The following is a 12,375-nucleotide window of genomic DNA, read 5'->3' as shown; positions in this document are numbered from 1 at the left end:
TCCTAATAATTTCTGTTGCCCTTTCTGTACCCTTTCCAGATATATTGTATCTCTTTTTAGATGGGCTGACCAGATCTGCATAGAGTATTCACGATGTGGGCATACAATGATTTTATATAGAGTCAATGCAGTATTTTGTCTTATTATCTATTCCTTTCCTAATGATTCCCAATATTCTCTTAGCTTTTTAGTTTTTAGACTGCCATTGCACATTCAACAGATGTTTTCGAGGAACTATCTGTAACTGGTTGGACACGACTCTCCCCCTCCCTCCTCTTCACTGGTGTCTAGCTGACCAGACATATTCCTCTACTTTTCCCTTCTTCCCTGACCTTGGCTTTCTTAGTTATAATTTGTTAAGATTTTTATCATGCCTTTGGTATGTTATCTGTAGTACAATACAAGATATTGTAGTTTTTTGTACCCAAGGCCATGAGGCCGCATTTTGCTTAGAAACCATATTGCTTATGAATATATATGAAACCTGTGGAACATGTATGTGGGGTGAATGAGAAATATCCAACCAAGGTGGCAGTTTAGGATCCTTTTAAGGCAGACATAGACCCTGCAAGTAGATAAATTAACTGAGAAGTGGCAGCTCTCTCTCTCTCTCCCCCCCCCCCCCCGCCCCCCGGGACTGGCCCAGAGAAAGTAAAGCCTCCTGCAGATCCAGAGGGATCTCCCAAGGAACATCATGGTCGAGTCTCTGGGAAGCTGATGCTTGGCCAGTACTCCAGCCACCAGTGAAATCAAAAGTAATCCACACCGCACTTGCAGCCTGCCTCCAAACTGCCAGCATGACTGTGATATGTGTGTGTGTTTCATTTTACTCTTAAGAATATATACACCAATAAACAACCCCAAAAGCAATACTGCTCCAGCCTACCCTTTGTCCAGGTTTGTTCCTCAGAAACTCTGAAGAAGCGCAACACTATCCACAATGATTCCAAGATCTCTTTCTTGAGTGGTAACAGCTATTTTGTATCTATAATTAGGATTATATTTTTCTATGTGCCTTACTTGGAACTTATCAACACTGAATTACATCTGCCTTTGTGTTGCCCAATCACCCAATTTTGTGAAATTCCTTTGTAGCTCTTTGCAGTTTTGGATTAGTCCCGGTTCACCTGTTTTTCAAGAAGATTTGTAAGTTTAACACAGTAATCCAAATGTAGAACCCTGTACCACAATACTCATTCCTACTCTCTTCCCTCCTCCCGCCATCTTTTAAGTGGAGTACCAGCCAATGTTTTCATGATGATCTAACAACGCTTCAATTACTGGAATGCCTAGCTTTTTGTTTTTCTTAATCACCCTGCCTTCCTCTTTTTATAACAAACTCTCTATCCCAAAAGGCAAAGCTGTAAGCATCTTAGAACTGCCTCTGGAGTCAGGGCATGGATTTTAAGCAGACCCCTCAAGTATAAAATGCATGGGGTTCAAACTCAGTAGGGGGGCTACTGCCCAGCTAGTCTCTCATAAATAGCACCCTTGGATAAGGGGGCAGGATCAGGGCATGAGAGGGATGCGGAGCATTTACCTAGCTCTGTGCCATTCCCAGTCACTGCGCCCTACTGCTCTCGTTCGCCATGATTGCAGCCAATAGGAGCAGCAGGGAAAGCCTCCGGGTGAGCGGTTTCCTGCACTACCATTCCCTCAGCAGTAGAAGAGGACCGGCAGTGTGTGTGGAGCCACTTACTTCCACTGCAAGCTGGATCTGGCTCGCAGGACTCCCCTCCCCACCACCACCAGCAGGAAGCCAGCACTGGCACTCCAACCTTTTGGGAGAGGAGCAGGGGACTGGAGAACCAGTTCAGGGTCCCCACTGTAGAAGGGGGTACGATCCCCAAACCTGTGGCCTACCACAAACAACACTTTGAGAACCACTGGCACAGAGGATTGTGAGCAATTTTAGGGGGTTCTGTGCTTTTAACCTGTGGCCTACCTAACATATGCAGCCCACAATGATAACCCACTGATTCTCAACCTGTTTAAGTCTTTACACAGTTATTTAATAGCATAGCAATTCTGCAGGGGACACAAAGTAGTTAAGGGATTTTGGACGGAAAGGTTGAAGGGAATGCTTTTGCTCAGACCTAGCTATCTTCCCTCCTCATTCTACTCCCTGGGTCCTGAGTTGTAATCTTCTTTTATTGTTCTGACCTTAATTCTGAGAGGGCTCTCCTGATAATCCAATAGGAAACAGCAGCCCCCTCATTCCATTTTTCTGCACAAACAGGAAATTCCCTCTACAGGGGAAACTTTTCACTTGGAGTATATCCTTTCCATGTGGAAAGAAATGGATTTGGCATCATTCATGCCGATGACTCTAAACATTTGTGGATTATAAATCCACATAAACAACAAGTATTTTACCTGTGTAATTTAGTGCTAAAACATTGGGTTGTGCCATTTTGTTTTATTTTTTGGGGATGAGGGCTGCCTTCCTCCAAAAATGCCTTATCCAGTTACATTTGAATGAAGTGACACTATTCTTAAATGTCTTATCTTCTGGCTGCTTCTAACAAATGGCAGCAAAAGACAGCACCTAGCAACTGTGGTAGTGTTTTTCAGAAAGCGACTCTCTGCAGGGAGAGGCGTGTACTAGGCACTTCAATTCAAGACCATCAACAATCAATCAGAACTGTACTGAAAGAAAACACTCCATTGCAAATGTAATTCTCCTTGTGGAAGATAATGAGAGAAGGAACAAACCACATGCAATAGATGTTATTCACATCACTTAGTGCACTAGCACTCAGAGAATACATCTACACTTGATCTGGAGGTGTAATTTCCAGCTCAGGTAGATGTGCACGTGCTAGCTTTGATCAACTTAGCTTGGGGGAAAGAAACAAGTGCAATAGCAGAGAAAGGAGCTAGCCTGCCCAGGGTTTCAGCTAGGACATACTTGGTGTGGCTAGCCCACCCCATCACCTGTGTTACTACACCTACACTTCTATTTTTAATATACTAGCTCAGTGTTTCTCAAACTGGTCTCACCGAGCCCTGGGGCTCCACGAGACATCTCCAGGGGCTCTGCAAGGTTGATACACGGGAAATATCGATAAGTACAACACATACAATCAGTGGACCGCTGGGGCACTGCATAAATTGTGTGTGTAAAGGGCTCTGGAGCCCAAAAAGTTTGAGAACCGCTGCACTAGCTCAATCACTGTTATCACATGGACATCTACCTCAGCTGGGGATAGTACGTCCAGCTCAAGCGCAGGTACTACAGCGAAGAGGGAGTATGATGAATTTGCTCTTCTCACTGCTGGATGACAGTTAGGGGTATGAAATGTCCACAGGGGTGGGGGAGAGGGGTAAGTACACTGCAAGAAAAGACTGTTTTGGCTGGGATGTTGCAAACTCTGCTTGTGGCGGGGGGGGGGGGGGGGAGGAGCCGAGGGGGGAAGAACCTGGAGCTGCCCTCCACCCATTCCTCCTTTAATTGGTTAACCATCACATTTGACCAGTTAACCAGTTGTTGATCAGTTAAGCATCACATTTGGCTGGCTGGCCAATTAAACTGGATTTTATATCCCTGATGGCACTACTTCATAGAGGTTTTAGGGATTAGCTCAGTCTGGCCACACCATCAGTCACACAATCAGCACCGCCCCCCTCTCGGTGGAACCACAACTGTTCTCTTCATGATGTAGTCCACTGGCCAGGTCAGAAAGCCTATCCAGGTTCCTACTCTTCAGCCATCTCAGGCAGTCTTTTGCTTCACTGCATGATAATGCTGTTCCCGGAGTGGCAAGCAGAGGAACCCGGGGCCACACACTACTACAGATTCTGATTTAGGGGCTCTGGGTCTATTCTCTGCACCTTGCTACCATTCTGTGAGCCACTTCCATGCCTCCTGACTTTCCTAGATAAAAGTGACAAGGAGTCCTGTGGCACCTTATAGACTAACAGATGTATTGGAGCATAAGCTTTCGTGGGCAAAGACCCACTTCGTCAGATGCATGTAGTTGAAATTTCCAGAGGCAGGTATAAATTTGCAGGCTAGAGATAACGAGGTTAATTCAGTCAAGGAGGGTAAGGCCCACTTCTAGCAACTGTTGTGGAGGTATGAACACCAAGAGAGGAGAAACTGCTTTTGTACTTGGCTAGTCATTCACAGTCTTTGTTTAATCCTAAAATGATGGTGTCAAATTTGCAGATGAACTGTAGCTCAGCAGTTTCTCTTTGAAGTCTGTTCTTGAAGTTTTCTTGCTGCAGAATGGCTACCTTCAAATCTGCTATTGTGTGTCCAGGGAGACTGAAGTGTTCTCCTACAGGTTTTTGTATATTGTCATTCCTAATATCTGATTTGTGTCCATTTATTCTTTTACATTGGGACTGTCCAGTTTGGCCGCTGTATATAGCAGAAGGGTATTACTGGCACATGGAGTATATTATATTGGTAGATGTGCAGATGAATGAACCAGTGATGGTGTGGCTGATCTGGTTAGGTTCTGTGATGTTTCGCTGGTGTAGATATGATGGCAGAGTTGGCACCGAGGTTTGTTGCAGGGATTGGTTCCTGTGGTGCGGTGTATAGTTGCTGGTGAGAATTTGCTTCAGGTTGGCAGGTTGTCTGTGGGTGAGGACTGGCCTGCCTCCCAAGGCCTGCGAAAATGAGGAATCATTGTCCAGGATGGGTAGTAGATCACTGATGATGCATTGGAGAGGTTTTAGCTGAAGACTGTTGGTGATGGCCAGTGGTGTTCTGTTGGTTTCTTTCTTGGGCTTGTCTTGTAGTAGGAGGCTTCTGGGTACGTGTCTGGCTCTGTTAATCTGTTTCCTCACTTCCTCGTGCGGGTATCGTAGTTTGTCAATAATACTTATTCTTTCCTCGAGTGCAGGAGACTAGACTGCATGACCATTTGATCTCCCTTCCAGTTGTGCTGTTTCCTCCTCCTGTGGGTTTGACAGTCTCTTCATTCCCTCCTCCCAGAGGGCGGACTTCAAGCTACTCATCTCTGTAGCCACTTTCCAGGGCAGGACTGCAGACTTTCCCAAGCTGTTGCGGCTCTTCTGTTGCCAGTCGTGTGCTCCCTCTGCATTCTCTCAAAGCATTGCTACAATTCAATCAGCACATACTGCAAATTCAAGGTAGGCAAGTGCAGTTATCCTAGAAGGCCATCTTGGTTACGACAACCTTGTGGCCCATTGAGAGGAAGGAGAGCCTTCCTAGGCGGTCCATCGCTGCTATAGCTCCTGACAGAAGCAACTTCATTATTCCTAACTCTTTCCATCTATTTAGCTAGGATGATCTGAAGATTTTAGCAGGGAATTCATTCCCTGGGCTGTAGTGCAATTGTGGGGACTTGGCACCCTTTATGCAATGTTCTGATGTATGCCTAGTTAGTTTAATCAATATTTACTGCTCCCAATTGACCTAATTGTTGCATAAAAAAAGCCTCCTCCTGAGCTTACTTGATTTTACACATGCATTTTCGGAAACTACACTAACTGCAAGGTCTAAGGTTTTAAACTGCAACTCATTGTAACCTTTGTCAAACTTTGCAGCTTGCTGTAATCTTTGTAAAACTTTGTAATCTTTGTAACTTTCAGAAACTTACTGTAAGCTGCAACTTTGTAACTCTCCGCCACTTTGTTTGTAACTTACTCTAAACTGCATCTCCCCGAGTGAAAGAGTGAGTGAGTGAGTGAGTGTGTTTAGTAGGAGTTTCAAGGCTAAGGCTGGAGCACATTGTGATGAGTCATCAGAGACTGCTGCTTTGCTGGATAAAGAGAAGTCTGGGCATGCTCCCTGGTGATGAGGTGGATGTATCACAAGGGCCATTCAGATACAATATAAGGAGAGGGAGCACATGTGAGACTCTTTTTTCCCCTTGCTCCTGAGAAACTCCCCTCTATAGTCAGTGTCTTTCCTGACCAGCTCCCCAGCCATGATGAGCAGACAGACCCCCCAGGATCTATGCGCCTTGGCTCCTTCTGCAACCCATGTAACCATGTGAGTGCCTGAGGGCAGGAATGAGTGTGTGTGTGATTGAATGAATGAATGAATGTATGTGTGTGTGTGAGAGAAAGCTGGTTCCCTCTTAAGTTTAAATCTTTGGTGGCAGCTCTATTTTTGTAGTGCATATAGTGGAGTGCTAATTCCTCAGACAATAAACCCATGCTAGTGTAACCCTGGGTGGTCTACAGTGGGAATTTTTTTGGGTAATACTAACCTGAAATTGTACTGCAATGCGCACACACACACAAAATCCAGGTTTGGAAATTCAAGAAATTTCTGGGGTTTTTTTTTTTTTTTACACAGTTCATATCATGTGATGTGTCTGAAGCAATGTGCTGCCTACAAAGTGGTGACCATGCATGATATGCAATTACTTAAATTCATGGTGTGTAATTTAGCAAATTCTTACGAGATATGAAGATGTAAATGGAGGGAAACATTAGAAGACACTGTTATATTAGTGAGATAGTACCAATAAAAAAGGCTTCAATTTAAGAGAACGGTTCACTGACTAACACATAAAATCTGATAGGAATATACAGCTTTTTAGGTAAATCTAGAGGAATACGGCAGAAGAAGTTGATAGTGTGGCTTCAGTTACAGGATCTTACATGGATACCTGACAGGGATTATAATATTTGTCAATACCTTTAGCAAACTACCAGTGGTACCAAATTTCACAAAAGATTTTAGGTCAATTGACTGAAAAAGAAATAAGAAAGTAAAGTAGCTGGCACAGCATGTTTTTACACAAATATGCAAAGGTTCTGGAACATTGTGTGTTGGAAACATTTTCCATCATACACAGGAATTACAACTAGGTTCAATGGCTCTCCGCACCCCCACTCTACAAATTGCTCCAGCACAACTCCAAAGATATTCAGTTTTAAAGAAGTTTTGCAGGAGAAGCAAAGACAAATTCCAATTAAGAGTGAGTAGATTTTATAATAGAATCTCATGGGTGAAGTTTTGGAAAAAAATCTAACCAAGAAGGAAGTAAGTGATTAAAGAAAATTAAAAGTTTAAAACTAAAACAATTCCTTTTTAAGGAACATTCCTTTTTAAAGCAGAGAATGTGTGAATTTTTTTTAAAAAGGTCAAAACAAATACACAAGACTCAGCAATAATGCAGAAAGAAGCAATTTTCCTTTGTCAAGATACCATATATCTAAAATTTCTATTCACTCCATCAGTTGCATGACCTTCAGTGGGATGTTTTAGGACAGTCACATTGGTCAAGGCTTCACTGACTGCAAAGTATCAACTGGAGATAAATGTCGGGAATGCTAATGAATCATAACTAGAGAGGTATATGAATGCAACAGCATGCTCTGAGCATTCCCAGCCTCTGTTTGCCAGAAGCTGAGTGAACAACAGGGGATGCTTCACTTGATGATTGTCTTTTTGTATGGGTTCTTCTGAATCCTGCATTTGGTAAGACTGGGTGTGAGTAGCACTTCTCCCAAGCCCCCTCACCTGCAGCTTGTGCCTCTCTGCTCCCTCCCCAAGTTCCTCTGCTCACACCTCTGTCCCCTCCCCTGAAGAACCCTTCCTGCTACTCAGGCCTTTCTGCCCCCAACAGGCAGAGACACCCTTGGGAGAGGGGATAGAAAGGCATGAGCGGAAGGTGGGGGGCCTTGGGGAAAAGAGGGACTGGGGTCAGGAAGAAGAGCATTATAGGTAGGGCCACAGGGGAAGAGGCCTCTTATACCTGTTGCCCTCTGAAGCACCTGGCATTGGACACTGGGCTCGATGGAGCATTGGTCTTACCAGTATGACTATCCCTGTGTTCAATTTAGCTTGTGTCAGTGCTTAGAACCTCATGAAAAAGGCACAGCTAATACATTTCCAGTCTAGCCAATTCAAACAAGGTGGTAGTCTTGAATGGGTCTTATAAAAAGTTAAACTGACTTTTTGTAATGCCACCTGGCAAGAAAGAGGACAGTCTATTTATATATCTTATGGGCAGTGGAGTCTGGTTCTGTATTGGGATGCAAATGGGTAACTGGTTAACCAGTTAACTGGTTACCCAGGATAGCCTGCCACCAGCAGAAGGCTATTCCAACCCCACGGGACTGCTGGCTCCCAGCCTGTGTGGGCTGGGAGCCAACCACGTTGTGGAGGCGAGGGGCGACAAAAGTGGCAGGGGTGGGATGGAATGGGGAAGAGAGGGCTGCTGGCTCCCTTCCACCCAATGTGAGGCTTCAGGCTCCCAGCCCGTGATCCCATGCAGGCTGGGAGCCAGCAGCCCAGCATGAGGTCAAAAAGTAGCTGGGCTGGAGCAGCTTCTGTCCACAGCACAGGGCCCTCTACAGCAAAGTCGTGGGGGAGAGGGATGCTCCAGTCCAGGGGGGCTGGAAGGATTCTACCCCTACCCCGTTTAACCAGTTAGCCAATTAAGCTTAACATTTAACTGGTTAACTAATTCAATGGGATTTTACATCCCTAGTTCTGTATTACAGCACAGTTTCAAGTCAATACCATGAGACACTGGATATAGGAAAGGGATAGAAAATAAGACACAGAATATCTTACTGCCCCTGTATAAAACTATGGTACGCCCACATCTTGAATACTGTGTCCAGATGTGGTCTCCTCACCTCAAAAGATATTTTGGCCTTGGAAAGGGTTCAGAAAAGGGCAACTAAAATGATTACGGGTTTGGAACGGGTCCCATATGAGGAGAGGTTAAAGCGACTGGGACTTTTCAGTTTAGAAAAGAGGAGACTGAGGGGGGAATATGAGAGAGGTCTATAAAATCATGAGTGGTGTGAAGAGGGTGAATAAAGAAAAGTTATTTATTAGTTCCCATAATAGAAGAACTAGAGGACACCAAATGAAATTAATGGGTAGCAGGTTTAGAACTAATAAAAGAAAGCTCTTCTTCACACAGCGCATAGTCAACCTATGGAACTCCTTGCCAGAGGAGGCTATGAAGGCTAGGACTATAATAGAGTTTAAAGAGAAGCTAGATAATTTCATGGAGGTTAGGTCCATAAAAGGCTATTAGCCAGGGGATAAAATGGTGTCCTTGGCCTCTGTTTGTCAGAGGCTAGAGAGGGATGGCAGGAGACAAATCGCTTGATCATTGTCTTTGGTCCACCCGGTGCTGGCCACTGTCAGTAGACAGGATACTGGGCTTGATGGACCTTTGGTCTGACCCAGTACGGCCATTCTTATGTTCTTATGACACACAGCATCCTCTCTCTGTGAATTTACAATGAGTCCAGTCATTGTGGTCTGCGGCTGAAGATTGAGAAAATAAACAAAAATTAAGAAAGAAGCCATCGTTTTCTGTGCTTGCTAATAAATGACAAAGAAGGCCTTCATTGCCCAGCTGCATTAGGGTCAGGGTACAAAAACCCTAAAACACAAAAATCTTTTTAGGGTACATTGTACAAAAAACAGCACAGCTCACTGTTTGCCTGGTGGAGGTTTGTGGTGAGCAAAGGGCCATGAAGTGTTTTATATTCTGAAACAAATCCATCAGATATATTACAGCCTCTTCAGCAAAACATGCAGCAGCAGAAACCACACACTGAATCTTCTTGCACTGCTTGTTGCTTGCAAAAGTGTGTAGCATAAATGAAAATGCAGCACTCCGCTCCTTTCACTCTTAAGCATCATAAAGAAAAGATATGAAGAAAGCTCAGTAATGAACAGGACCAGAGGGCACTTCAAGTTGAAAGTGAGTCATTTGTGGCAGCACGAAATAAAACTTAGTGAATAGGATCAATTCTACATGAACATCCCATTAAGGAAATAATCACACCCAGCCCAAACAGACATCAGATAAAAGAATCAACAGTAAAAATTGTAAAAGGAGCATCTTAGGGGCAGACTTCAGATCAGTTCTTTAGTTTTTCCAGGATAGAATATAACCAATGTATAACTAAGGTTTTGTAAATGCCTACATCCTTGTAACCGTAACTAATTTTAAAGTTCAAAAGAGTCCTTGCTTCATGGGAAAACCACAATAGTTTGAAGTGATGAGTTTTCCTTCACTGATGTGGCCCCAGACTGAGAAGGAGAAAGACACTTCAACACTCCCCACATACCTCTCCCACAGGTTGGGGGAGGGCTAGCCTAGTAGATTGTGTGTGCTCCAGCCCTGCTCTGGGACAGTGGGGAGGGGGAAACTAGACTGTGGGTGTGGGCTTCCTAATGCTGTCGGGGGTGGAGGGGACCCTGAGCCTTAGGGGCTGGATTCAGGCAAGCTGGGGGCCACATCCAGCCCCTGGGCTGCATGTTTCCCACCCCTGCCCTAAACCCTAGATGCTACCATAATACAAACATATATTGTTAATACTAGAAACTGAAGAGTCCAGAGTTGTATTACTGCAAATGAAGGCATATTTCCCCCTATTGAGTGAAAGCAATTTAAAAGTTGTACTTCACTAGATAAAGATAAAACCTTTTGTGTAAGTGACAAAAGTAGAACTGGGCAAAAAAATGGCCACTTTCACTCCCTCCACACTGCCCAGTAAACGTATAGAGTTGACTTGGGGAATTTATGTTGTTGCTTTGCACAGAGGGTGATATGTTTTACCAAAATATATTTTTAAAATAGATTTGGCAACACCCCATTTGTGGATTTATACCAATTTTGTCAAATTGTTCATTTCACAGAAACCTAAATAACTTTCAAAACTCAAAAACATACACATTTCATTTTCACATTTTTGAAATCTTATACTTTTTTTAATTCAAAATTGCTTTGTTTTGAAATTTCCCTTCATTTTGTTTTTAAAAATTAAAAAATATTAAAAAATGCTCAGAATCATATAATGAGCCAAATATAGGACTGGAAGGAACCTTGAGAGGTCAAACAATCCGTCCCCTACTTCCACCCACACACAGAGCTAAAGCCAAGTATAATCAGATTATCCCTGAGTTTTTTTGTCTAATCTATTCTTAAAAACCTACAATGATAGGAATACATCCATTGGTAACCAATTCCATACACTAGTTATCTTTGTGAAAGTTAAGAGTTTTTTTCCTAATATCTAACTTTGCTTCAGATTAAGAGGATTGACACAGAAAACTGTCCATTTATGCCAGTGTTTAACTTTTAAAAAGACTTATCAGGTTCCTCCTCAATCTTTTTAAGACTAAACATGCCCAATTTTTGTAATCTTTCCTCTAATATTTTTTCATTTTTGTTACTCTCCTCTGGACTCATTCTGATTTATTTATATCTTTCTTTTTGTGTAGCTCTCAGTCAGTTATTTCCCATTTTGGGTAGCTCTGCATTTGATTGTAAATGTAGTACTTTGAATTTATCTTTGCAGAATTTCTTCTTGTTAATTTCAGATCATTTTTCCAATTTATCAAGACCATTTTGAATTCTAATCCTGTCTTCCAAAGTGCTTGCAACCCACCCTCCCTGGTATCATCTGCAAATTTTATAAGCATACGCTCCTTTATGCAAATCACTAACAACAATATTGAATAATACTCCTGCAGTACCCCACTAATGATGACTTTCCAGTTTGACAGTGAACCACTGAAAATAAACATTTTGGTTTAGCATGAAAAGCACATTCTGTTCTACTTGAAACTTTTTGTTTCAAGCAATTAAAACATTGCTAACAAAGCTAAACATTTATTATTCACGCAGCTCTAGATAGGACAGAGAAAACTGTTTCCATTATGCTTTGGCTCCACTCTATAGGCCAGTGTGAGGAATGGGTAGCGCTAGGATTTGATCTCCTCCTCTCCATATGCTTTTTTTTGGCAACTTGACCTCTAAGAGCATGTAGCATAGTGCTCAGGCATGTTCAGTGCAGTTGCAATACTTTGAGAATGCCCCACTCTCAGATCTTCACAAAACTTGCCCTAATGATCCTGAGTTATCCCATGTACCTAGAGTGACATCACTGCATTGCTACCACTGATTATTAAACTAACAGTCCATCTGAACGTCTCCTAAATGCAAAAAGTCTCAGAAAGAAAAATATACAATGAGAAAAGAAATAGGCACAATGCCAGCCAGCAATTGGAAAGATCACCAGATAATTGTACGGGACAGGAGATAGCTGTTTAACTATGTCAAAAGGCCTCAGCCCAGACAAACACCAAATCCTCCACCTTATGCTGTTTATTGCTAGATCTGGCACGCCCAAACTCTTCACCATTCAGGATCTGACCCACGCTGACTCAGGGTGCATCTAGACAACACCCTTTTGTCGGAATAAGTTATGAAATTTCTGCTCCGCAAATTGAATAGCTTATTCTGAATCTAAATTGAAAGAGCCAAATTTCAAAATAAGCTCTATCTAAAAAGTGCCAAATTTTAAACTAAGGCACTATTCCAACAAATCCCTTAATCCTTGTGGGTTCAAATGCAGAAAAACATCACAACTCAAATTCCTTCTGTGTGCACCCACTTGGCCTGC

General features: G+C 43.0%; 1 long non-coding RNA gene across 3 annotated transcripts in view; it reads right to left on the bottom strand.

The window, feature by feature from the left end:
- LOC142829601 (uncharacterized) overlaps positions 1-12,375 on the bottom strand; it is a 251,947-nt gene that overhangs the window by 169,786 nt on the left and 69,786 nt on the right. The gene's annotated exons all lie outside the window — the stretch shown is intronic.

This window comes from Pelodiscus sinensis, chromosome 5, assembly GCF_049634645.1.
Source record: "Pelodiscus sinensis isolate JC-2024 chromosome 5, ASM4963464v1, whole genome shotgun sequence".
NCBI lineage: Eukaryota > Metazoa > Chordata > Testudines > Trionychidae > Pelodiscus > Pelodiscus sinensis.
The sequence above is the reverse complement of the archived record's forward strand: the minus strand, read 5'-3'. Positions and strand labels throughout refer to the sequence as shown.